General features: G+C 43.1%; 1 protein-coding gene and 1 non-coding gene across 2 annotated transcripts in view; one reads left to right on the top strand and one right to left on the bottom strand.

Annotated features, from left to right (window-relative positions):
- LOC122448863 (SLX4 interacting protein) overlaps window positions 1–15,683 on the bottom strand; it is a 206,384-nt gene extending 190,701 nt beyond the window's left edge. Inside the window, 2 exon segments of the mRNA XM_043480512.1 lie at window positions 13,352–13,465; window positions 14,663–15,683. The gene's annotated coding sequence lies outside the window, so the exon portion shown is untranslated.
- Window positions 15,684–19,557: 3,874 nt separating this feature from the next.
- Window positions 19,558–19,661, top strand: LOC122449020. The gene has a single exon (XR_006271839.1). It is a non-coding gene; the product is annotated as a U6 spliceosomal RNA (small nuclear RNA).
- Window positions 19,662–23,208: the final 3,547 nt, after the last annotated feature.

Below are 23,208 nucleotides of genomic sequence, written 5' to 3' on the forward strand. Positions count from 1 at the left end.
ATGGGAAGAGAATATCTGGCTCCAAACTACCCAAAGCAACTCTGGAAGCTAAAAGGTAATGGAAAACTATCCCCCAAAATCTGAAGAAAATTGTTTTCAAACTCCACCTACATTTTAACACAAAGGGGTGAGGGTGAAAACATATTTAGATGTGCAAGGTCTTAAAAAATGTATATTCTGTGCATCCTTTCTCAGTGAGCTACTAAAGATGTGCTTCACCAAAATGAGGAAATTGACCCCGAAAAAGGGAAGACACAGGAAAAAGGAAGGCTGAGATAGGCAAAAGGCAGAGGAAATCCCTGGATCTGATGAAAGCAGATCCCTGCCTGGGACTCGTGGGCTAGACAAGCAGAGAACCACTGTCCAGGAGAGGCCTCTTCAGGAAGTGTCTGGGCACATGCAGATGAACTTCAAACAACCAGTATGGAACATGAGATTGAATTAGGACAGGTGTGTGGAAAGCAAAGCAACTAAATAATACTAAGTGATTGCTGATTCCAGGATAAACAAAAAGTATGCAGAGGATAAGAAGTAAAGAGTACTTCACACACACACAGTTCAGTCATGACTAGCATTATAATCATGATAATAAACACTAAATATTGGCCTAAACAGTACTATGCTCTCAACAAAATTAAAAGGATGGAAAATGTGTGTGTATGTATGTGGTAGGGACACAGAGGTTGAAGGGAGCTCCCTTTAATCTTAATGGAATGTTTTAGAAACAAAGCCTAAAGCCAATAACAACAACAATCTACACAACCACAACAGTAACCATCAAGCAGTGATACAGCATGAAATTCAGTGATAAGGACTCAGCTCCTTTTTTAAGTACACAGCTGACTTACAATGTCGTGTTAGTTTCTGATGTACAGCACGGTGACTCATTTATACACACGTGCACATTCTTTCTCTATATTCCTTTCCATTACGGCTCATCACACAACACTGAATACAGGTCCCTGTGCCATACGGCAGGGCCTTGTTATTCACCTGTTGTATATGTACAGCTTGCATGTGTTAACCCCAAACTCCCCCTTCATCCCTTCCCATCCCTACCCACCTCCCCTATGGATACAGGTCCAATTCTTACATGCTAAATTCTGCTCCAACCTGCAGAGCAAGCACCCCTTATTTATAAAACAGGGGTGGCAATACCTTCCTGTGGAGGAAGGGATGGGGTGGGAAGGATGCCCTAACTCACGAGTCTTGTGTGTGGAATTATCTGTCTGTTTAGATCACCTACACAGATACTTTTTCAGCAGCACTCCGAAAGAAATATAATGCAAGGCACAGATATAATTTTAAAATTTCTAACAGCTACATTTAATAAAAAGTTAAACAGAAATGGTTAAATTAATTTTAATAATGTGTCTTATTTAACCCAATAAATCTATCCCGTTATCATTTCAGCACATAATCAATATAAAAATATTTACACTCCTGGTGGTTTAACTAAGTTTTCAAATCAGGTACGTATTTTGTTTCCAGAACCTCGATATGGACTGGCTACGTGCCACGGGCTCAACAGATACTTGCAGTTAGTGGTGACCACAACGGACAGGGCAGTTTCAGGGATTTTGGTTTTATTATAAGAAAAGCACTTATTATACAAACAGCTCATGTGGCTCAATATTGAAAAAAAAAAAATAGGCAGAAGACCTCAAGAGACATTTCTCCAAAGAAAACATACAGATGGCCAATATGCACATGAAAAGATGCTCAATATCACTAATTATTAGAGAAATGCAAATCAAAACTACCATGAGGTACCACCTCACACCTGTCAAAATGGCTGTCATTAAAAAGTCAAATAACAAATGTTGGAGAGTGTGTGGAGAAAAGGGAACCCTCCTACACTACTGGTAGGAATGTAAATTGGTGCATTCACTATGGAAAACAGTACTGAGGTTCCTTAAAAATTTAAAAATAGAACTACCACATGATTCAGCAATCCCATTTTTGAATATATATCTATCTGGACAAACCTATAATTAAAAAAGGTACACGCACCTCTATGTTCACAGCAACACTATTTACAACAGCCAAGACATGCAAGTAACCTAGATGATCACCGACAGACGAATGAATAAAGAAGTGTGGTACATACACACAACAGACTACTACTCAGCCATAAGAAAGAAGGAAATAACACCATCCGCAAAGCTTGGATGGGCCTAGAGATTATCATACTAAGTGAAGTAAGTCAGAAAGAGCAAGACAAATACTCACATGTGGAATTTAAAATACGACACAAGTGACCTTACCTACAAAACAGACTCAGAGACAGAGAAGAGACTGAGGGTGGCCAGGGGAGAAAGGGCTGGGGAGGGACGGACCAGGGCTCTGGGCCGAGCAGACGCGAGCGCACGCCTGAGTGGGGAAGCGACAACCAACGTGATGCTGCCTGCACAGAGAGCTAGTCAGTACCCTGCAATAAACCACGATGGCAAAGAAAAAAAGCGCTTATTTCTGAATCCAAGATTCCTTATTTATAAAAGAGGGGTGGCAATACCTACCTTAAAATTACTGAAAGGACTAAGTACATGAAAACGGTCTCAATCATTTATAAACAGTAGGCCCTGGATGAGTGTTAACAGTTATTATTACTTAGTCAATGGGAATTTTTTTAAAAAATCTTATAACCTTTGATTCTGATTTTAAATAGACAAAAATATCTTTCTTTATCCTAACCCTAAATCATTTTAATTTCATTTTAATCTATTCATTTCTGTTCCCTGAACAAAGCAATGCATATGCTTTAGAACGTTCTTTAATGAAGTTCATCTTAGCAAGCCCATTTCTAGAGGTGTAAATGGAAAAAATAACTTTCTAGAAAGTGAAGAACATGTGTTTGAAAACAACATTCATAAAGGTTGTTCTGAAAACTAGTTAAATCTTTAAAATTATATTGTATTATCTGAGCCAGATAAACACACAGTCAGCTCCTTTAAATATTTTAAACCAGGTTTGAATAACTTCTGCTAAGAATTTAGGGAGTCCCTCTCTGGGGATATTTAGAGGATACTAGTAGTTCAGCTAGACAGAGGAACAGGGAAAAGAGTGCTGCCAACAAGTATCCAACCAAATCTGAAGCACGTGCGATCTAATTATTTTTAATCACACACTGGTTTTCCAGTATGTCTTCCTTTTCCAGAAGGACAGGTGTCGCACACAGAAGACTATTGCAAGGCTTTAGACCATATCTGCTGTTAGATAGATTAAGAGCCATGTTACAGTGAAGGTTTTATTTTCAATTCACAATAAGGTTCCAGCTGACTCTTAAAATGCTCATTTTCCCCCCTTTAATCAGCAGAGCAAGAGCAGCTGCATTTATGTTTTAAGATCTGGATTCATCAAAAAGTATCATCAAAGCCCCGTCTCAAAAATATGATCTGTAAGAATCCAGAACTGAAAGGCATATTTTTATATGAAATAATAAGATCTCTAGTATAAAAGAGACTGCATGCAAAAAAAATAAATAAATAAAAAGCAACTGTATAACTTTACTTTTATTTTTAACCCATTTTTAATACCATGTGGCATTCTGCCTCTCAATGCAATTTTTTTCACTTGTTGCCACAGTGTTTGCAATCTCAAAAAACTAACAATTTTAGGACTACAAGACACCCTTACAGACCATCTATTCCCAGGCCTGAGATCTATTCCCCTAACAAGAACTTGGGGGATCAGGCCAGGGTCTCACAGCTGAAGATCGAGGGCAGGAGAAGAGTCAGGTCATCTCACTGACAGCCATCTAGCACCATCTGTCCCCTGCAGAACTGTGAGGTCAAAGGCTAACTGGGCTGCCAAGGGAGGTGTGTCCTCCCTCCCCTGGCCCCTGGCCAAGGCAGAAGTTCCCAACACAAAGCATGGCTTCAAATAAAGCTGCAGGAGGGTGGTTCTCTCCTGCTAATCAAAGAAAGAAAGAGAAATAGAGGGACAGATAAGAGACAGAAGTGGGGTGGGGTGCGGGGAAGGGAGGAAGGGACTCCATAGCTAAGGCAAATGTGGTCTAAATCAATTTAATTCACCATCACGCTATGTGACAGGCGCCAAGATGAAGCACGTACACATCTGGACAGCAGCTGTGTAGACCTGGAGCTTGCACACCTGCCGAAGTCCTTTAGATAAGGCACACTCTCTCTGCCTCACTACAGCACGATGCACAGGGCTAGAAATGAACTATAGGAGGAGCTGAAGCATGAAAGGAACCCAACCAATTTGCTAATTTCCAAACATGGGTGAAAGCACACTTATCCACCCTGGAAGGAGCATGTTATCAAAGCTGCTGGATGAAGAAATATTCCTGAAACAGGAACTGACACTCTTTTATGTTTGCTGTTTCTGGGAACTTTTCCAAAAAATACACTCAATCTTTATTGATTTTCATAAAAAACACCATACAGTGAACATTTCTTTGATATTCCAGGTGAAAATTATCACCTGTCATCACAAAGGGCAATACACGTACTATGGCCCGCTGAGTTGCCCCTACACAGAGCTGCCCACAGAGGAGCCAGGAAATCCCTGCCTGTCCCCACAGCTTTCCACGAGCTGTCAGAGTGCTGTCCAAGGCTCCCTTTCCCCCTCGGCTCTTTAACTTAACCCGACGACCCTAGAAACCTAGGGGACCAGTTTGTCACACTGATGGGATGGTTTTCAGGTATCCCTATGGATTTGTGTGGACTCTGACGTTGTGCCCTGTCTCAGGTAATAAAATGGCTGTTACCTTTAGGTCAGGACTAGGGCTTCTACAATGATGAGGCTGCCGAGTCCTGAGACAGTGGACCAGGCCTTCTGGACTGGAGCCTCAGCATTTAATTCTTTCTACCTCAGGAGAACAATGCTGTTGGACAGGCCGACCTCTGAGGTCTCTTCCATTTCTAAACCTCTGTGATCCAAATCCAGCAGCTCTTCCAGGAACAAATAATGCCAAAATGTACACATGATTCCAGAGAAGAGGGTGAAGGGAGCCCCTCCCACCATGCAACTCACCCTGTGAAGCCCAGAGAGTGACACTGGGCAAGGGCAGACTATGAAAGGGAGAATCACAGCCAGTTCCATGCCTGAACTTAGACGCGAGAACCCTAAACAAACAGAACCAATCTGAACTGAGCAATATGTAAAAAAAAACTTCAGAACCAAGTGAGGTTTATCCAAGGAGTGCAAGGTCGGTTTAATACTAGGACAATTACCATACTAAAAACTGAAGCAGAATAAAAGCACAAGATCATTCTAATAGAAATAGAAAAAAAAACAGGAAAGGAAAACACTAGAAATCTCAGGACAGAAACAAGTTAATGTGAGAAAAGCATCTACCCAAAAAAAAAAAAAAAAAGTAGCAAACATGTTTACTGATGAATCTTAAAAGCAATGTCTTTGAGACAAGCAGATGTAGATTTCTGAAAATATCATCATACTAGCATTCCACAGATTTAAAATATCTAGAGATGAATTTAATAAGACACATGCCAGACCTCATCACATTGTTCTTCAAACTTAATGCAATCCCAGCCACAATCCTGAACAGGGAATCTGAAGAACAAAAAGGACTAAGATACATGAGAGAAGGAAAACAAAAAAAAGAAAAACAATGAAGGGAGTCGGTCTCACCAGATACTGCAAAACCACCACAGTGCCAGAGTAAATCAGATAATGCGCTGGTAAAGGGGAAACAAACAGGCTGAAGGAAGACTTCACAGACCAGAAACAAGGCGCTGGGCTCATGGAAACGGGTGATGGGAGCAGTGTGGCACATCAGTGGGAAATAAGGAGACTATTCATTCAACAAGCTGTGGTCCAACAACTGTCTGTCTATTTGGAAAAAAGAAAACTGGACCACTACTTCACACAGTACATAAAAATCAACTACAGATGAGCTACAAACTCAAATGTGAAAAATTAGCAGCTTTCAGAAAATGTTTTTCATGAGCTCTGAGAAAGGAAGGTATTTTAAAACTAGACACAAGAAGTATAACTCAAAAAGAAAAAGAATGGTAGATTTGGCAGTATTAAAACTTCTCTACAGACTAGAATAAAATATTTGCAATCCACATAACCAGTAAACAACTTATAAACTAAAACATATAAAGAACTCTCAAAACTCAAAGGTAAAAAAATAAAACCAGTCCAGCCAAAAAGTGGGCAAAGGACATGACCAGATATCTCAGCAAAGACCACAAACATGGTAAATAAGAATGTGGAAAGACACTTGAATTATTTCATGCTGTATGCAAATGAGGAATCATTATATAGTACACCTGAAACAAAACAGTTGTTGCTCAGTCATCCAGCCGTGTCTGACTCTTTGCAGCCCCATGGACTGCAGCACACCAGGCCTCCCTGTCCCTCACCATCTCCTGAAATTTGCCTGAGTTCACATACATTGCATCGGTGATGCCATCCAGCCATCTCATCCTCTGATGCCCTCTTCTCCTCTGCCCTCAATCTCTCCCAGCATTAGGGGCTTTTCCATTGCGCCAACTGTCCTGGAGCTTCAGCTTCAGCATCAGTCCTTCCAACATGTATTCAGGGTAGATTTCCCTTAAGATTGACTGGTTTGATCTCCTTGCTGTCCAAGGGACCTTCAGGAGTCTTCTCAGTACCACAGTTTGAAGGCATCAATTCTTTGGCACTTTGCCTTTTTTATCGTCCAGCTCTCACAACTGTACCTGACCACTGGCAAGACCATAGCCTTGCCTATACAGACCTTTGTCGGCTTGACTATACATAACAGTATACACTGACTATATTTCAATTAAAAAAAGACACTCAACATCATGAGCCATCAGGGAAATGCAAAATAAAACTCAATGACACATCACTACATACCTATCAGAATGGCTAATAAAAAAGAGATAAAATAAATTTTAAAAAAAACCAAACAGATAACACCAAATGCTAGTGGAGATGCAGAGAACAGGCATCTCTCCCACACTGCTGGTAGGACTGTAAAGATCATAGAGCCACTCTAGAAAAGAGATTGTTGACAGCTTCGTACAAAACTAACCATGTACTTACCACATAATCTAAACTTTGCACTCCTGGTAATTCACCCCAGAAAAATGAAAACCTAGGCTCACATAAAAATTTGTAGCCAAATGTTCATAGTGACTTTATTCATAACCGCCAAAACCTGGAAACAGCCCAGGTGTCCTTCAGTGGGCGAGTGGTTAAACAGACCTGGCCTATCTGTACCATGGGACATCACTCAGCAATCGTAACTGAACCACTGACACACACAACAGCGTGGCTGGATCATCTCAAGAGGATGCTCCTCAGGGGAGAAAAGACAATCGGAAAAGGTTATATGAAGTATGCTCCCACTCACAGAACATTCTTCAGACAACAGAATTACAGAAGTGAAGACCACATTCGTGGTTGCCAGGGGTTAGGAATGGGGAAGTTGCAGAAGGAAGCTCTGGCAATGGAATTCTACACTGTGACTGTGGTGCTGGTTACAGGAATAGAAACACATGATAAAAACAACTACACAAATGCATGTAAACTGGTTCCATCTCATAAGCTCTGGAAATTGTACCAACGTCAGCTTTCTGGCTTTAATAGCTGCACTCTAGTCACAAAAGATGTCACCACTGGAGGAAGCTGGGTGATGGGTACAGGGGACTCCATGTACTTTTATGCCAACTTTGGGCAAATCTATAATTATTTCAAAACAAAAAGGCCTAAAAAATTAAACTTCAGTGGGGGGATGGCATATGTAAGATGTGCAGAAAGCAAAGGACGCGTATTCATGACAGAGCAGGCCAACAGAAGGAACGGGCAGCGACGTGCCAGAGCGCACACCAGCCTCCCTGCCGAGTCTCCCCAGGTCTGGCGAGGCGGCGGCGGTGCCAGTGGGAGTCTCTGACTGGCCCCTTGCGTTATTGCGGCCTTGACGACCACCCTGGGGTGGTGAGGGGCAAGCCCTTCACTGTCCTTCTATAAAACCCCAGGAAGCTGAAGTCTAAACACAGAAAGGCCATTTGCCAGGGGCCTGGGGGCAGCACACACCGCGCTCTCTCAACGCCTGTCGTCCGGGCCAGGACAGAGGAAGCCGCAGACAGCCCGTCTGCCTCCCCCAAGGAGGAAAACCACAAGCAGGGGTGCCAGAAGGTCTCAGACCCCAAACAGCTGGGCATCCTCAAGGGCCCAGGCCTCTCCAAGAACCTCCGGTCTCCATCCTGGCACCTCTCCAGCCTCGAAACCATCACACGAGGAATTGGAGCAGGTATGAGCCCCACCACCTCACCACTCAGGCACTGTCACAGCTCCAAGGCCAACCCGGGCATGGGACCTTGAACACGCAGGGCCAGCACGTCCCGCCGGCACACATGCGTGCATATGCGTGTCACACTAGAGAAGGTCCTCTCTTCCTAAGATCACGTTATCCTCGGAAACCCAACTGAGCTGCCACCTGCTTCTCGGGAGCCCTCTAGGGATCCCCAGAGCAAAGGGTCCCTTTTCTGGGCCAGCCCACCCCTTCCACACCCCCTGCACTTACTTAACTCTGCTCCTCAGTCTCTCCCCTCCCCCTGACCAGAACTTCCTGAGGACAGGGGCCATTCTTATTCCCTGTGATAACCTGGAGCAGGGCAAAGCTAAGTGCCAGTCTGCTAACTGTGGAGTCTGCTGATGTTACTGAAATCAGTGGATACAGATTTATACATATCAAGCTAATACATCTTTACGGTCTCAAAATCCCAAATTCCATATTAAACCCTCTCAACAGGAGGTCAAGGCACTCCGGTCCTACTTCAATACACAAATAACACTTAAGTTACATACATCATGCAGCCAAAGCTGAGGGAACTGAGATGCACATACATGTAAAGAGAAGATGGAAGCGTTCTGTATTGAATATAAGGGGCAACTGATAGCCTGGTTGAAGTTTAGGTCGTAAGTGTGAGGTTTTCAGGGCTTTCCATTTTTGTCCTTAAAATACTGACATCCTTACAGTCATCTCAATGAAAAATGTATTATTAGCCTCTATATTAATTAATCCATTAATATCTTTGGGTTTTTCTGGACTTGTTTTACTAATCATTAAAAAATAAATGTGCACACACACATTTACAAAGCAAACACGCACCTTAAAAAATTACCTTCCTAGGCTCCTAGCATTACTTTCAGGAGGGAACAGCAAGCTCAGGGCCTAGGGCTTAAAGCATAAATGTTAAAAAGCTTTATCAGAGCTGCCAATTCGAGTCTACATGCAGTGGAATTTTTACTTTACACCTTGTTTTTAAGAAGTTCAGGACGAGCTCCAAAAAGATCAATTTCCCAAATATCTCAAAGCATATAATTTTCATAAACATACTGAGAAGTTAAGTATATGTCTTACAAACAGTATCTCATCCTCTACCCTGCATTCTTGAGCCCATTGTCTCTGACCTGAAAACAGGCATTCTTTCACAAAAAGACTTCAATAGCGTCTGACCTCACCAAAAACATGTGTTTATGTGTGTTTTTAGTGGAGAGGGAAAGATCCTAAAATCCTTAAGAAAATTAATTTGGGGGGGGAATGGAAGTAGAAGAAACAATATCACGATTGTCCTGTCATTTAAATACAAAGCAGAGATAAACTCTAATAAAGTTGGTGACCTTCTAGATTATTCTGTGGGAAAATCCAAGGCACTCTGAAATTCACATTTGTCTTCCCTCTAGCACTGCTGGTCTGCATCACAAGCCAAAGCACCTACTCCAGATTTAAAAGACCAGAAATTAGCTTTAGGCTTCTAATCTCCAGATTTCAAATTTTACCAAGAATATGTTATACTCTCTTCTATTGTCTTAAAACAACAAAGGCCCTAGAATTTATGAAGGAACAACTGTAATTCAGGAATGAGATATCATTTCATAACCTGCTGCTCCTACTCCCCCAATCTAATTTTATCACACACACACAAAAGGAGAATATGAAGAAGGAATCACAAACTTTAACAAAATACCAAGGAAAAATGATAAATGAGTAAAGATCTTGCTGACAACAACTTTGATAAAATTTAAAAAGGTATTTACAGTGTAAAAAAATAGCAAATCAGATTTTCCTATTATTCATGAGATAATTCTGAATGCCAAAGTGAACTTGAAAACAAAAACAAACAAAATACAAATGGAAACAACAGGAGAATAAAGCAAGTGACAAAAAAAATAATTAGGATTTTTTTTTCTTTCCTTTTTCTTTAAATGTAGGTCATATACTGAAATTTCCCACCAAAATTAAGTCCACAGATCACTCTATACCCTTAACGTGGTCAGCTAACCCCAGCTCTGGACCTCCCATTCCTGTGGGGCCCACAGAAAATCCCCACCTGGCCCTGTGTGGTTGCTTCACTAAAAACAACATCTAATTTTTACTTAATACTTTGTCAAAAACAGGCAGAAACTGACCCACAAGGCAGTCATGGTCTCAGGTTCTAGTAAAACCGACATGCGTTCAAATCCTACCTTTTTACATGATATCAGACTGCCTACTCAGCACCTCCAAATCTCCAGTTTCCTCATCTACCAATCACCAGAGAAAAGCAAATCAAAATCACAAGAAGGTGTTATCAAACACTTGTCAGAACAGCTATAATCAACAAGACAACAATTAAGTGTTGGTGATGGCCAATACTTTGGCCACCTGATGCGAAGAACTCACTCACTGGAAAAGACCCTGATGCTGGGAAAGCCTGAAGGCAGGAAGAGAAGGGGACGACACACTGACTCGATGGACATGAGTCTGAGCAAGCCCCAAGAGTTGGTGACGGACAGGGAAGCCTGGTGTGCTGCAGTCAAAGGGGTCGCAAAGAGCCAGACACGACTGAGCGACTGAACTGAAGTATTGGTGAGGATGTGAAAAACAGGGAGCCCGTGTGTCCTGTAGATGGGAATTTAAATTGGTTAGCCACTGTAGAAAACAGTATGGAGGTTCCTCAAAAAATTAAAAATATAACTACCATATCATGTGGCGATTCCACTTCACAGTATTTATCTGAAGAAAAGAAAAACAGTAACTTGAAAAGGTATCTGCACCTCAATGTTCACTGTAGCATTAACCACAATAGCGAAGACAGGGGAAACATCCTAAGTGTCCATGATAGATGAATGGATAAAGAAATTATGGTGTAGGTATATATATAATGGAATGTTATTCAGTCATGAAGAAAGGAAATCCTGCTCTTTGCGACATGAATGGGCATTCTTCTAAGTATAATAAGTAAGACAGTGAAAGACAAATATAATATGACCCACTTTTTGTGAAATCTAAAACAAAACAAATATCAAACTCAGATACAGAGAAAATACTGGTGGTCGTTGGTGGGGCAGGGGCGGGGGTCAGTGTTGAGGAAGGGATGGTAGGGGATGGTAAAATGGGTGAAGGGAGTCAAAAAGTACAAACTTCCAGTTATGAAATAAGTAAGCTCTGGGAATGTACCACATGGTGACCAGTTACTAAAACTATATTATATACATAACCCTTGAACAACAAGGTTTGAACTTCACTTGGATTTTTCCCAATAAACACATACTACAGTATCACATGATCCACAGTTGGTCGAATTCAAAGATGTGGAATCTCAGATGGGGGCTGAGTTGTGCTCTTGTCACTGTAAAGTTGTATGCAGATTTTCAATAGCACAGAGGGTCAGCACTCCTAACCCCTTGAGTTGTCTAACTATATATACATATATCAAACAACTGTGTTGTATATATGAAATTATTACGTTATATATAAATTATATCTCAATAAAAGAGATCCAACCCACTAAAGCTCAATATATGTGACATGTTTGGTATTTAAAAAACTGTAACATTTCATTCAGAAAACGTGAATTCATAAACTAAACAACATCAAAAGACAAAGTCCCAAACACAGTCTACCACTGGCACCTCCTAGGTTCTCTGTATGTGGAAGGCTTGGCCACCAAATAATTACTTTTTTTATCCAATGTGAAAATGACCACTATGAAAATAAAAACAACCCAAATGCCCTTCAGTTAGCAAATGTGCAAACAAATTAGTCTAACAAATTGCTGAATACTGTACCTACAAAGGAATGAAGCACTGACATTTGCACCAAAGATGGCTCTCAATTATGAGTGAAAAAAACCAGACTACCCCACCCCGCAAGACAGCACATACATGAAGATTCCATTTAGATAAAACCCTGGGAAATGCAAGAGTGACAGAAAACAGATGAGCAATTGTCTAGAAGAGCCCAGAGGGCTTACAAAAGGACAAGAAAAAACTTTAGGGAGGTGATGAGCACATTCACTATCTGGACTCAACTGTTGGTTTCATTGGTATACGCATGTAAATCACCATCAAACAGTATACTTTAAGTACATGCCATTTACTGTATGACAATCATATCTCCATAAAGCTGTTCGGAGAAAAGAAAAAGATCATTAAAAAACCTCTCACTCACACATCTTCCTGGCTTGGCATACTGTATTAATACCTTCCCCCTTAGTGATTTGAATGTATGAACAAAACTTTAATAATCCTAAGACTTAAATAGAATAATACCTAATTAACATTTACATAGCTGTGACTATGTGCCAAGCACTGTTTTAAGCACTTTTCTTGTATTAACTTATCTAACCCTCATATCAACCCTATTTTTGAGATGAAGCAACTTAAGGTATAGGACTTCCCAGGTGGCACAGTGGTAAAGAATTTGCCTGCCAATTTAGGAGACTCGGGTTTGATCCCTGTGTCAGGAAGATCCCCTGAAGAAGGAAATGGCAACCTGCTCCAGTATTCTTCCTGGGAAAGCCCATGGACAGAGGAGCCTGGCAGGCTACCGTCCATGTGGTCAGCAAGAGTAGGACACCACTTAGCGACTAAAGCGACTAAACAACAACAGACTGAAGCACAAAAGGGTTAAGTAATCAGTTTAAGCTGGTAGCTGGAGGAGCTAGGATTTGAACCCAGAGAATCTGGCTTTAGAGTTCATTTCCAAGACCCATTATGCTTACCAGCATATACAAGATACAGTATAGGAAAATCAGAAGCAATGAATATTGCACTTGCAAAATACTTCTCTTGCTCACATGCACAGAATATAAATATCCACTACATTTTGTAACATACACGAGAGACTAAATAAAACATAACAGGACCTTCATTCTTCTTTTCCCAATTAATATTTAGATGGACAAAGGAAAGACAGAAAGACTGGATAATTTGCTTAGGACACAAAAATATAAACAGCAAACTGAAGGGTTACTAAGAAGTTAGTTCACCAAATTTCCAGTCCAACTCGCTTTATAATTATTTTAAGTAAATCTACAAGGGAGAAAAATCTAACAAACATCAACACAGAAAATATAAAACTCATTTGTTGTTTCTCAAATACCTTAACTTCCTTAAATTCCATCCACAGGATCTCAAAACTCTACAGATACTGCTCTGGGTTGTTGTTTTTTAAGCACCCCAAGTGATTTTCATAAGCAGCCAAAGCTGAGAACCCCTGAAACAAATCAGATTTAAATTTGTTATTTTAAAATGATAAAATGCAAGGTACCAGAAAAGCTTTGGCAAACTATGGTCCAAGGTTTTCCAAGTTGATATTGAACCACTGAATACACACAGAATTTTGAGTTCAACTTCAAATAAATTAAAAATAAAATATGTACATAGGACACAAGGTGTTGCATAGCAAATGTTACATAACAATATATGGGGCTGACAAATTCTCAACTTTTTAGAATGCTAAACTGGCGTCTTGACATTAAGCTGACGGATATTAACCACATGTCCGCTGCATTTAAAGCGTGGAGTAAACTGACCATATATTGTTTCAGAAGCACAAGTTGTAAAGAGAAAGTCTTTTGTCTTCAGTCCGTGCCCTCCATCAGTGCTGTCTGAACTTAAGGTGCGCTTCTCAGGGCAGATTCTGATTCAGTGGCCTGTGGATAGAGTCAACTGTGTTTCTAACAAGCTCCCAGGTGATGCTCAAGCGGCTGATACACAGATCACAATTGGAGCAGCAAGGCCTTAAGTGCTTTGAATATTGGTTGTAAAATTAACCAGTTCGTCTACAAAGACAGTCAGGTCCAGGATCCAAGAAATAAAGTGTCAGTATGATTTTTTCCTAGTCCAGGAGGAAAAAGGAGTGGGGGAAGATAGGGGAAGGAGCAAGCGAATACTTGCTTGTACACTATAGCAGGGCTAAGAACCAGAAAACGTTGTTACTTGCCCAACCTAGTAGGTGACAGAATGGAAACTCCATGAAATAAAGTGGTTTTTATTTACTACAGAATCCTTACAACCTAGTTCACACCAGGTACTCAACGAATGTACTGAATAAATGAATGAATGTATATACAAATACAATCTGTATTTATGTCACAAACCAAAAAACATCTGGGAAGGGGAATCTGTTTGTACTGAATACACGTAGATGTTTGATATAAATACCTGGCCCACTCACTGTACTCCATTTCGTCCAAATAGTAATTATTTCCCAGACCAAAACTTCCACTGTCAAGCCCAGGCTTCCGGCACCCTTCTGCTTAAAACAACGGAGAGAGGCGGAAGCACAAGGAGAAGGATTCAGGAAAGGTTCACTAATCAAAGGAAATAACCGAAGCGGGAGAGGAGGTGGGCTCACAGCTGAGTTCAAGGCAAGGAACATCTTAGGTTCCCAGCATTCCCAAGTTCTTACCTACGATGGTGGCAGGGTTTGGGGTCGGGCTTTTGTTTAGTTACTGTCCGGGGTCACTGGTGAAGTGGTACCTGGCTGTGCAAACTCAGACTAGAAAGGCGGCCACAGGCTCACAAGCCAGCCTTTGAAAGCCCGGGTGTTCCGGGCGCCGACCTCCTTCCCGCTTCCCCGGCGCTGCCGGCGCGCAAAACCCTGCGGCCGCCCAAACACAAGATGGCCTGGGCTGCTTCGCGGCCCATTTGAAGCCACAACCAGGGCTTAAGATGGCGGCGAACACTAAACTAACGGCCGGAAGAACGCGCGGGATCTTCCAAAAACAAAAATGTCCTCCGTGCAAGATCTCGCGGCTTCCAGTGAGGGCCCAAAACAATCATGGCGGCGGAGGACCTCTATCTAGAGACCGCGAACAAAGCGAGCTCGATTGGTCGGTGACAAACCAGTTACCCGCTGTGGCAGGGAGAAGGGCGATCGAGAGAGAAAAATAAAACGCAGCATTTCTGTGACACAGAACGTTTCTTGAAAATTACTAGCACAAAAAGAGGGAGAGTCTCCCGAATGTTTGATGGGGAACGAGTATAGAAAACACGGGTTGGCAGCTGAAGGTGGCTTTCTCAATGGCGGGTGCATTGTGAGACAGCCATGAGGCTTACTTCTCTCCCAGTTCCTTTGAACGGAAGAATGCCGTCTTGGCCCTCGAACGCATCAGCGGGAGGGGAGTCGGCACGGACATGAGCCAGCCGGCGAGCGCACAGACTCAGGGGCCTCCGACGCCCGCGAGCCCCCGCGGGGACGAGGGGCGGACGCCGCGCCGCTGAGGGCCTCCCGCCCGCCCCGCTACACAGGGGCGGCCGCGACGGCTCCTCCTCTCCGGGTCTTCTGGGCGGTCGCTCCGGAAGACGCGGGCTGGTGAGCGGCCGTGGGATCCGGCGCTTCACCATTGGTCAAGGCCGGAAGGCCTGGGACCCGCCGAGAGCGGTTGGTCACGTTCCATTCCATGAGCGCCTCTTAAGCGCGGGCAAAAATGGAGACACTGTGCCTCAGCATATCCGTGTGACCTGTCATTTAACGTTTCCACTTCCGACAGTGTGCCCAGACTGACCCAGAAGAACCCCGCCCCCGGTCTTCCGGTCGCCGCCACCGCGTCCCCGGCCGACAGCGTCACCAACGCCCGGAGGAGCGCGGGGCTGCGCATGCTCCGTCCCCAGCGCGGGCCCATCTCCGGGAGCGGCGGCGGCGCGGGGTGCGACCTCGGGGGCTGCGGGCGGCGGCCGGCTGGCAGGTGAGAAGGCCAGGGCCGCCGCGAGGAGCCGGCTCTCTGCCCGGCTGCAGGGGGACCTGAGCTCGTTCTCGCTCGGAAAGGTCACTGAAGGAGACCGGGGGCGGGACTGGGAGGCCGGCTCCTTAGAAACTACGTTTAACCTGCAGCCTCGGCGCTGGGCGCTTGCTGCCGAGAGGAACGCGGAGGAGCGGGGGTGCTTCGGAGTGTGCGCACAGCGCCCGGTGTGCGCGCACAGCGCCCGGTGTGCACTCTCCTCCCTCGGATCCGCGCGGCCGCACCGGAACGTAGACGGAAAAAGGGCCCGAGGGAAGGCGTCGATTGCCCTGGCCCTGAGACCTGTGTCTGCCTGGAGAGCCGCCCTCTGACGGCAGCACTCCGCACTCGGTTCGGACGGCAGAAGCAGGACTTGGCGCTTTGGACATTCTGGGCATGGAAACCCTGTTGAGATGAAGGCCTCCTGAAGTCATATGCTTTTTCCTCCCGTGCCAGATCAGGCTCACATCCTGGTGGTGTTTCAGAGACTCCCTATGCCCGCAGTTTCATTGATGCATTCATTAACACCGGCAGTTCATATTCGTATTTGTCACACTGCCTAGTTAGCAGATACAGAAGTGACCCAAACAAGCCACATTGACCTTATATTTAACGATGGGAGGGCAACAATCAACAAGTACATTGATAAATGAACAAGATGTTTCCAGATTGTCCTAGGTGGGGTTCCCTGGGAAGCAGATCTAAGGAGATTTATGGCCAGGACATTTGTTAGGACTTTTTGGATCTTACCAAAGAAGAAAGGAGGCAGAATGGTGGATAGAAAAAGTTGAGCTGCAGTATGGTCCCAAGGAGAGTGTCTACCAAGTCTCACAGTAACTCTGAGAGTTGTCCCAAGTTGGAGGGAAGGGTCAAGACTATGTACCTGCAGTGATCAGTTATTGGATACACACTGTCCCCGAAAGAGGGCATAACTTCAACTCTTTCCCCCAGTCAACCCTGGGATTGACATCTGTCTCCGCACTCCTTGGAGCTTGGATCAAACAGGAGTCTCCAGAAGTGCCTGTTTTTATATCTGATTTGTATTGAAGATACTGTACATACAACAAGAATAATTGCTGCCATGTATTGAATGCTTATATATCAAATACTGGATAAACAATAAATATTTACATAGGTAAATACATAGGAATTCTCATTATATAGCACCATGTGCTATGAAATTGAGACAGGAAATAAGTCTTTTGCCTAAGATCATACCTAGTGGGGGAGGTTAGAATTTGATTTCCGTCATTACTCAAAGCGTCATTATGCTGGGACCCTCATATTTAATTACTTAGCACCATTAACTTCATTAACTGTTGTCAGAGAAACAAATATGAATTTATCACCCTATCTTTGCTGTTTTGCTTTGTCCTTGAGTTTCCTTCTTTCCTTCATGATGAACTTTCCTGGCCCTCACTTTTGGAGCCTGTTACCTTTTCTATAACATCCTGGAATCTTAGTAACAGAGTCCAGCCTGAGTGCCAGGTATGTGATAACTTTGTGATATGGCTGTCAGTGTTATTCTCATTTTGTGGATGATGGGCCTGGAGCATTGTGAACTTAAGGAATCATCCAGGGTCACAGCCAGCTGTACTGTGCTAAGGCAGAGATGGAAAGCCCAGGCAAGATTCCACAACGTGTCCACTTAATCACTACACAACAGTGCCTTCTTACCAGGATGATGTGTTGTGCTTTACCTTCTGGAAGCTGGTAGGCAGGAACTAGATCCCATCTTTTGTGCTGTACAGAGAAGTGTAGGTTTCACCTTCTAGTCAAAAATGTCATTGAAGGCTTCTGAGCAACACAGCTGTATCTGTTGTTTTCCCCAAGATGGCAGCATTAAGAGGGTAGAGAATGGAATAGTGGTTTTCAGACTTAAGTGTCAAAATTACTTTAAGAATTTGTTGAAACACAGATTACTGGATCCCAGTGTAGAGTTCTGATTCAGTAGGTCTGGGGCAGCCCAAGATTTTACATTTCTGATAAGTTCCCAGGTGATGCTACTGCCAGTGGCGAAGGGACCACGCAGAACCATTGGACTAGAAGCAGGTGAGGTTATGAGGGTCTGGACTGTGGCGGTGGGGAGAAATTGTGCAAAAGAAATGTCAGGTCAAATGGAGAATTGGGTGACCTACTTGATGGGGAGTGTGAGAAACATGAGTCCACTGTATCCAGATTTTCTAATTGAACACGTGGTAGATAATTTCTTTACAAAAAAAAAAAAAAACAAAGCAGGAAGTAGAGGAGAAACAGCAATTTGGGAAGGAAAGAGGATTCATTTTTGTATGAGATGAGTTTAGACACTTGTGGGGAACAGCACCATGGGATATGTGGGACTAAGCTGGAATTGAAGGCATGGGAGCCACTGATGGATGTGCTAAAGTAGAAGCTTGGGTGTGAATGAGGACACCCAGGAAATGAACAGAGGGAGAAGACAGCCAAGGACAGAGCTTTGAGAAGATGGATGGAAACCGAGGGACCATTAAGGGAGAACAATAGCCTCAGGTACTTAAAGCGTTTCAAGAACTCGTCAAAAGTGTGCAGAGAGATTATAGGGAGAGATTGGTGATCTTTATAGTCAAAGCGGTTTACATGGAGAGTGGAACAAAAGCAAATTACTTGGGTGTGAAGATGGAAGTGGCTCTAGAAATGTGTTATTTGAAAGGAATCAGAGTGTCTAGTAACTGGAAGGAAGGGCCGGTAAAGGGCAGTGGCTTCAGGGAATTTGCTTTTGGTTCTTTTCAGCGGAGAAAAACAGTTTTGCCTAGGAGGAAGACCAGTTCCAAGCGGGAGATGGGAAGTAGAAGTTGCGGGGGTGGGGTGATGGAGTTGGGACCCTGAACACACAGTGACAGGTGGGACTGACTGGCCAGAAGTGCCAAGTCCTCCTCCAAGAGAGTGAGGAAGGACGTGAGAATGGGAGCTGAGATGGAGGTTTTAACACGTGGGAGCAGGAAGCAGAGGGGCTCATACCCAGGAGCCACAGTGTCCTCTGGCCAGTAGGTTATCTGCAGAAACCAAGGTGGAGAGTAAAATAGGAACCTCAGAAGCGGTGAGAACAGAAACCAAGCCTTTCAGGATTCAGAGCTGACCGGGGAACACACAGGCATTGCTGCAGCACTAAGAACCCAGTCCACGTCTTCAGTATCTCCCCACCAGCTTCCATGTCAGAGGGCAGGCAGCCATGAAGATGGTGAAAGGGACTGGAAAGGTTCTCAGACAACTCTCAATTTCATGATGACTCTCCACACCTTTCTAGTAAGCCACAGCCTGCCAGAAAGCTGATCATCTTTTCCTCGTTAGTTGCTAATTATTCAGCTGCTGTTCACATTTTAGGTTGTGGACAGTTAAAGCTCCCATATAAAACTTGTGATGCTCCCAGTATACTACTTATTTATAAAGACACTGAATTCACAGTAATGGAGTAGAGGAGAGCAGAGATCGTAAAATGCTTACGCCTTCACCATGCTCTGTGCCTGCTCCTGACCCGCTCCAGACCAGGCTGTGCTGGTCAGCTGATTCTGACCAGTTACTGCCTGCTGGTCAAGGTAGGGGTAAGATTTTGCAGAAAGGAAACTTAGAGCTCAGGTTCGGCAGTATATATACTAAAATTGGAACGATAAGAGATTAGCATGGCCCCTGTGCAAGGATGACAGGCAAATTCATGAAGCATTCCGTATTTTTCTGTAAGCTTCCTGGTGGCTCAGACAGTAAAGAATCTGCCTGCAGTGAGGGAGACTTGGGTTCGATCCCTGGGTCAGGTTGGGAAGATCCCCTGGAGAAGGGAATGGCAACCCACTCCAGTATTCTTGCCTGGAGAATTCCATGGACAGAAGAGCCTGGCGGGCTACGGTCCATGGGGTCGCAAATAGTCGGGACAGGACTAAGCGACTAACACAGATGGTCCACTCAGTTAATCAAGAATTGACAGTAAGTTTTTTGTTGTTTGTGTTTTGACAAGACTGGAAGAGTTCAGCAAAGCTGTTGCTTTAGGTGATGTAGTTAGAAAAGGGGGTTAAAAAAGAAACTGTTGTTCTCTTTAGCATACCAGTTAGTCCAATAGGCCTGAAGACGCCATGCAGTCCTTTCTAACGTGTCCACAAAATTGCCAAAATGTGAACTGTTGTATTAACATTGAGGATAAAAAGAACTACTTTCAGCGTCAGTAATTAGATTTCAGGAATGAGGAATTCACAGATACTTAACATTCGTCACGCCAGAAGAAAAGGCATTATACAATTCCAGTAAATTTAATGAAATATCACAGCCACAGGAGTTGGGTTAATTAATTGTTCAACTTTCCATTTAGTGTTCTCTTCATGTTTAAATTACATTCAGTAATTTTAAAAAATGTTTTAAACGTTTTTTGTTTTGTTTTTTTTTTTCAAATACTTGAAAGGGAGCCATGATGAAGACGTTAAGAATCTACCTTACACTGTGTTCAAAAGGCCAGCAGATGGCGCCCCGCAAGCCCAGTAGGCAAAAGGAATGCCTTCCCCAGCATTGCCTGCATCCGGGTTATTATAAATCTAATGGATAGAGAAACGCTGTGGTTTTAACTGACGTGATGGTGCATACAAAGAGTAATCTGATAGCCAGAGCCAGGTTGTTTGGGATTAAGTGCTTTTTTTTGCTCTTCACGTTACTGATCAGTTCTATGCAGTCAAAAAGATTATGATATCTTAGTGGGGCAGAGATGTAACCAACTTTTGTCCATTCTTTTCATTAATCTCTCACTATTCATTCTGCACTAAGAACTGAGCTTTAAAAAAAAGCGTTTAAAATTAGCTCCACTCGTCTCATCCATTAGTAGATCATGGGTGTGTGTTTGGAGGATATGGGCTTTTTTGCCCTCTCATTCTGAACCAAGTGGCACAAGATGTGTTAACCTCTAGTGTACCCTGCCGTGAGAATAAAGACACGCCAGGTGTAATGCACTGGGGGACTTGCCCTCAGCGACCCACACAGGTATGCAGCATGTGCCCAGAATGTTCTCAGCACACATCATTATGCACTGGGAATTCTGACTGACTCTTGCCAAAGCTGGGATACTAATACTCAACTTTTGAAAATTGCCATTAAGAATACCAGCCAAGACTTTAAGACTCCAAACTCCAAGATGAGTGCCACAATTAACTGACAATAATTTTAGAATCATTTAGTGTTTCCTCATATATAAAGTGGTCTCAAAATTGCTATGAAAACAAAAAGAAAAAATAGGAAACTTTTTGAATAATGCAAAGTATCTGTTTTGGAAAGAAGGCTATAAGAAAGCATCCATGCCAATGGCCTATAAACATTTTCTATACTTAACAGAGGCATTTCAATGGATAAAATCGTAAATATCTACTTCCTGTTTTACTTAATGTAAAATTTACTAATCTCTTTTCCTTTTTCTTGGTTTCCTCCATCTTTGTAAGAGAGTCCCACACCCTCTGTTTTCATTTGTTTTTCCTAGGAGCGTGTTCAGAGAGGATCCAGGAAAGATAAGGGCAGGGGCAGGTAGGCTGGAGGAGGGTAAGGAGGGGAAGACGTCCTCTTGCTGTGGTTTGTGTCGCTGCTTTAATCCAAGCAAACCTGAAATGCTCTGAATGAAGAAGCACTAACTCATTTTAGAAGCCAGCCTGTTTTTGCCCATCAAATGTGATCATTTTGAGCATAATCTTGAGAAAATCTTGCTTCAGACTTAGGAATCTCTTGTGTCCATAAAATAGTTCCACACCACTTGTAATAACTCGTTGCCAAATGTTTTGAGGGAAGGGCCATCTCAAGAAAAGCTGTGTCCGGCTTCGCTTTCCATCCCCAAGTTGGAGCTCCCTGTCTCCCTGCTGCTCTGCACTGTGAACCTTTGTAAAAGTCAAAGTTTTAAAAACCTTCTTGTTAAATTCATTTTAAAAATGAGTTAATTGTTAGGAATTCTAGTAAGACTTTGTATTATCCTGAGAAGCAGCATAGAGAGGCTAAGGCGTGGACTCTGGAGGATTTACAAGAGTACTTAGCATGTTTAGCAATAAAACCCTGAAAAAAATCTCAGATTTCTATCAATCAGTGATCTGTTAAATTAGGATATCACCATAAAAGCGACATAGCTACTAAAAATCATAATGAAGATTTATATTATTGGAGGGAGAAGAGATTACAAAATGAGTGTATATTGCGATCACATTTTTGTTAGAACCAAAAAGATGACAGATTTTTTTTAGCTTGCTTATTACCCAGGGAAGACCCAAAGGTGCATTGAGTGCTGGGAGCTGCCTTAATCCTAATCTGAGGAGGGTTCCCAGCACATCACATTTCATACTGTGATCTACTCTACATGGAGGGATCGTACCACACTTCTCAGACATGGCTGTTGCAGCTTGGACCTTGATTTATTCTGAATTTCGGTTATTGAGTTATTCATCTCAGCTTTATTATTATATTCTTTAATTCCAAACATGGAGAAGGAAATGGCAACCCACTCCAGTATTTTTGCCTGGAAAATCCCATGGACAGAGGGGCCTGGTGGGCTACACTTCATGGGGTCGCAAGAGTCGGACATGACTTAGCGACTAAACCACCACCATCACGGTTCCAAATGAGACTTTTCTATGAGCTGTTTTCCTAAAAGTTCATAACTCAGGAAAAAGTGACAAATATGATGAAATGTTAGTGATCATGAGAAGTAAACCGGTAGAGGTATGGTCTATGAAAAGTGCTGTGACTTGACAAGCTCACGTCAGAAGAGACAGTTGGAGATGGTTAAAGTCACCTTAAGTGTTGAGACTGGATGTGAAAGGACAGTATATTCTGATCCTTTAATTCAAGGTATTTTGTGGACAAAAATGCCACCTGTCAACACAGACCACTGACTTTGGCACAGCCTCAGTCCTTCCATCTCAGAAGTAAGTCTTATTCAAGCTTTTCCCTCATTATTCCTGGTCACCCAGGGCCTCCCTCAGAGGTTTTGTTGTTCGTCAGATCTCAAATGCCCCAAAGGCTTTTGCACAGTGGGCTCCACAAGGAAATGTAATCATGATACAGTTATTTGTGATTGACTTTCTCCGAAAATTAGAACATGAGTATGTCAATAAAGGGTATGGTCGCTAAGGGTTGCAAAAAAGCAGATAGAATGCCAAAGCCCTTGAGGGAAGAGAGAGGGCCAAGAGTGCTTGCAGTTACAAAGCAAGCCATGTTTTCTCTAGCAATTTGTTTAAGTTTAGCAAAAAAGTCCTTATGAAATGTGAACTTG

Source organism: Cervus canadensis, chromosome 10 (genome assembly GCF_019320065.1).
Source record: "Cervus canadensis isolate Bull #8, Minnesota chromosome 10, ASM1932006v1, whole genome shotgun sequence".
Taxonomy (NCBI): Eukaryota; Metazoa; Chordata; class Mammalia; order Artiodactyla; family Cervidae; genus Cervus; species Cervus canadensis.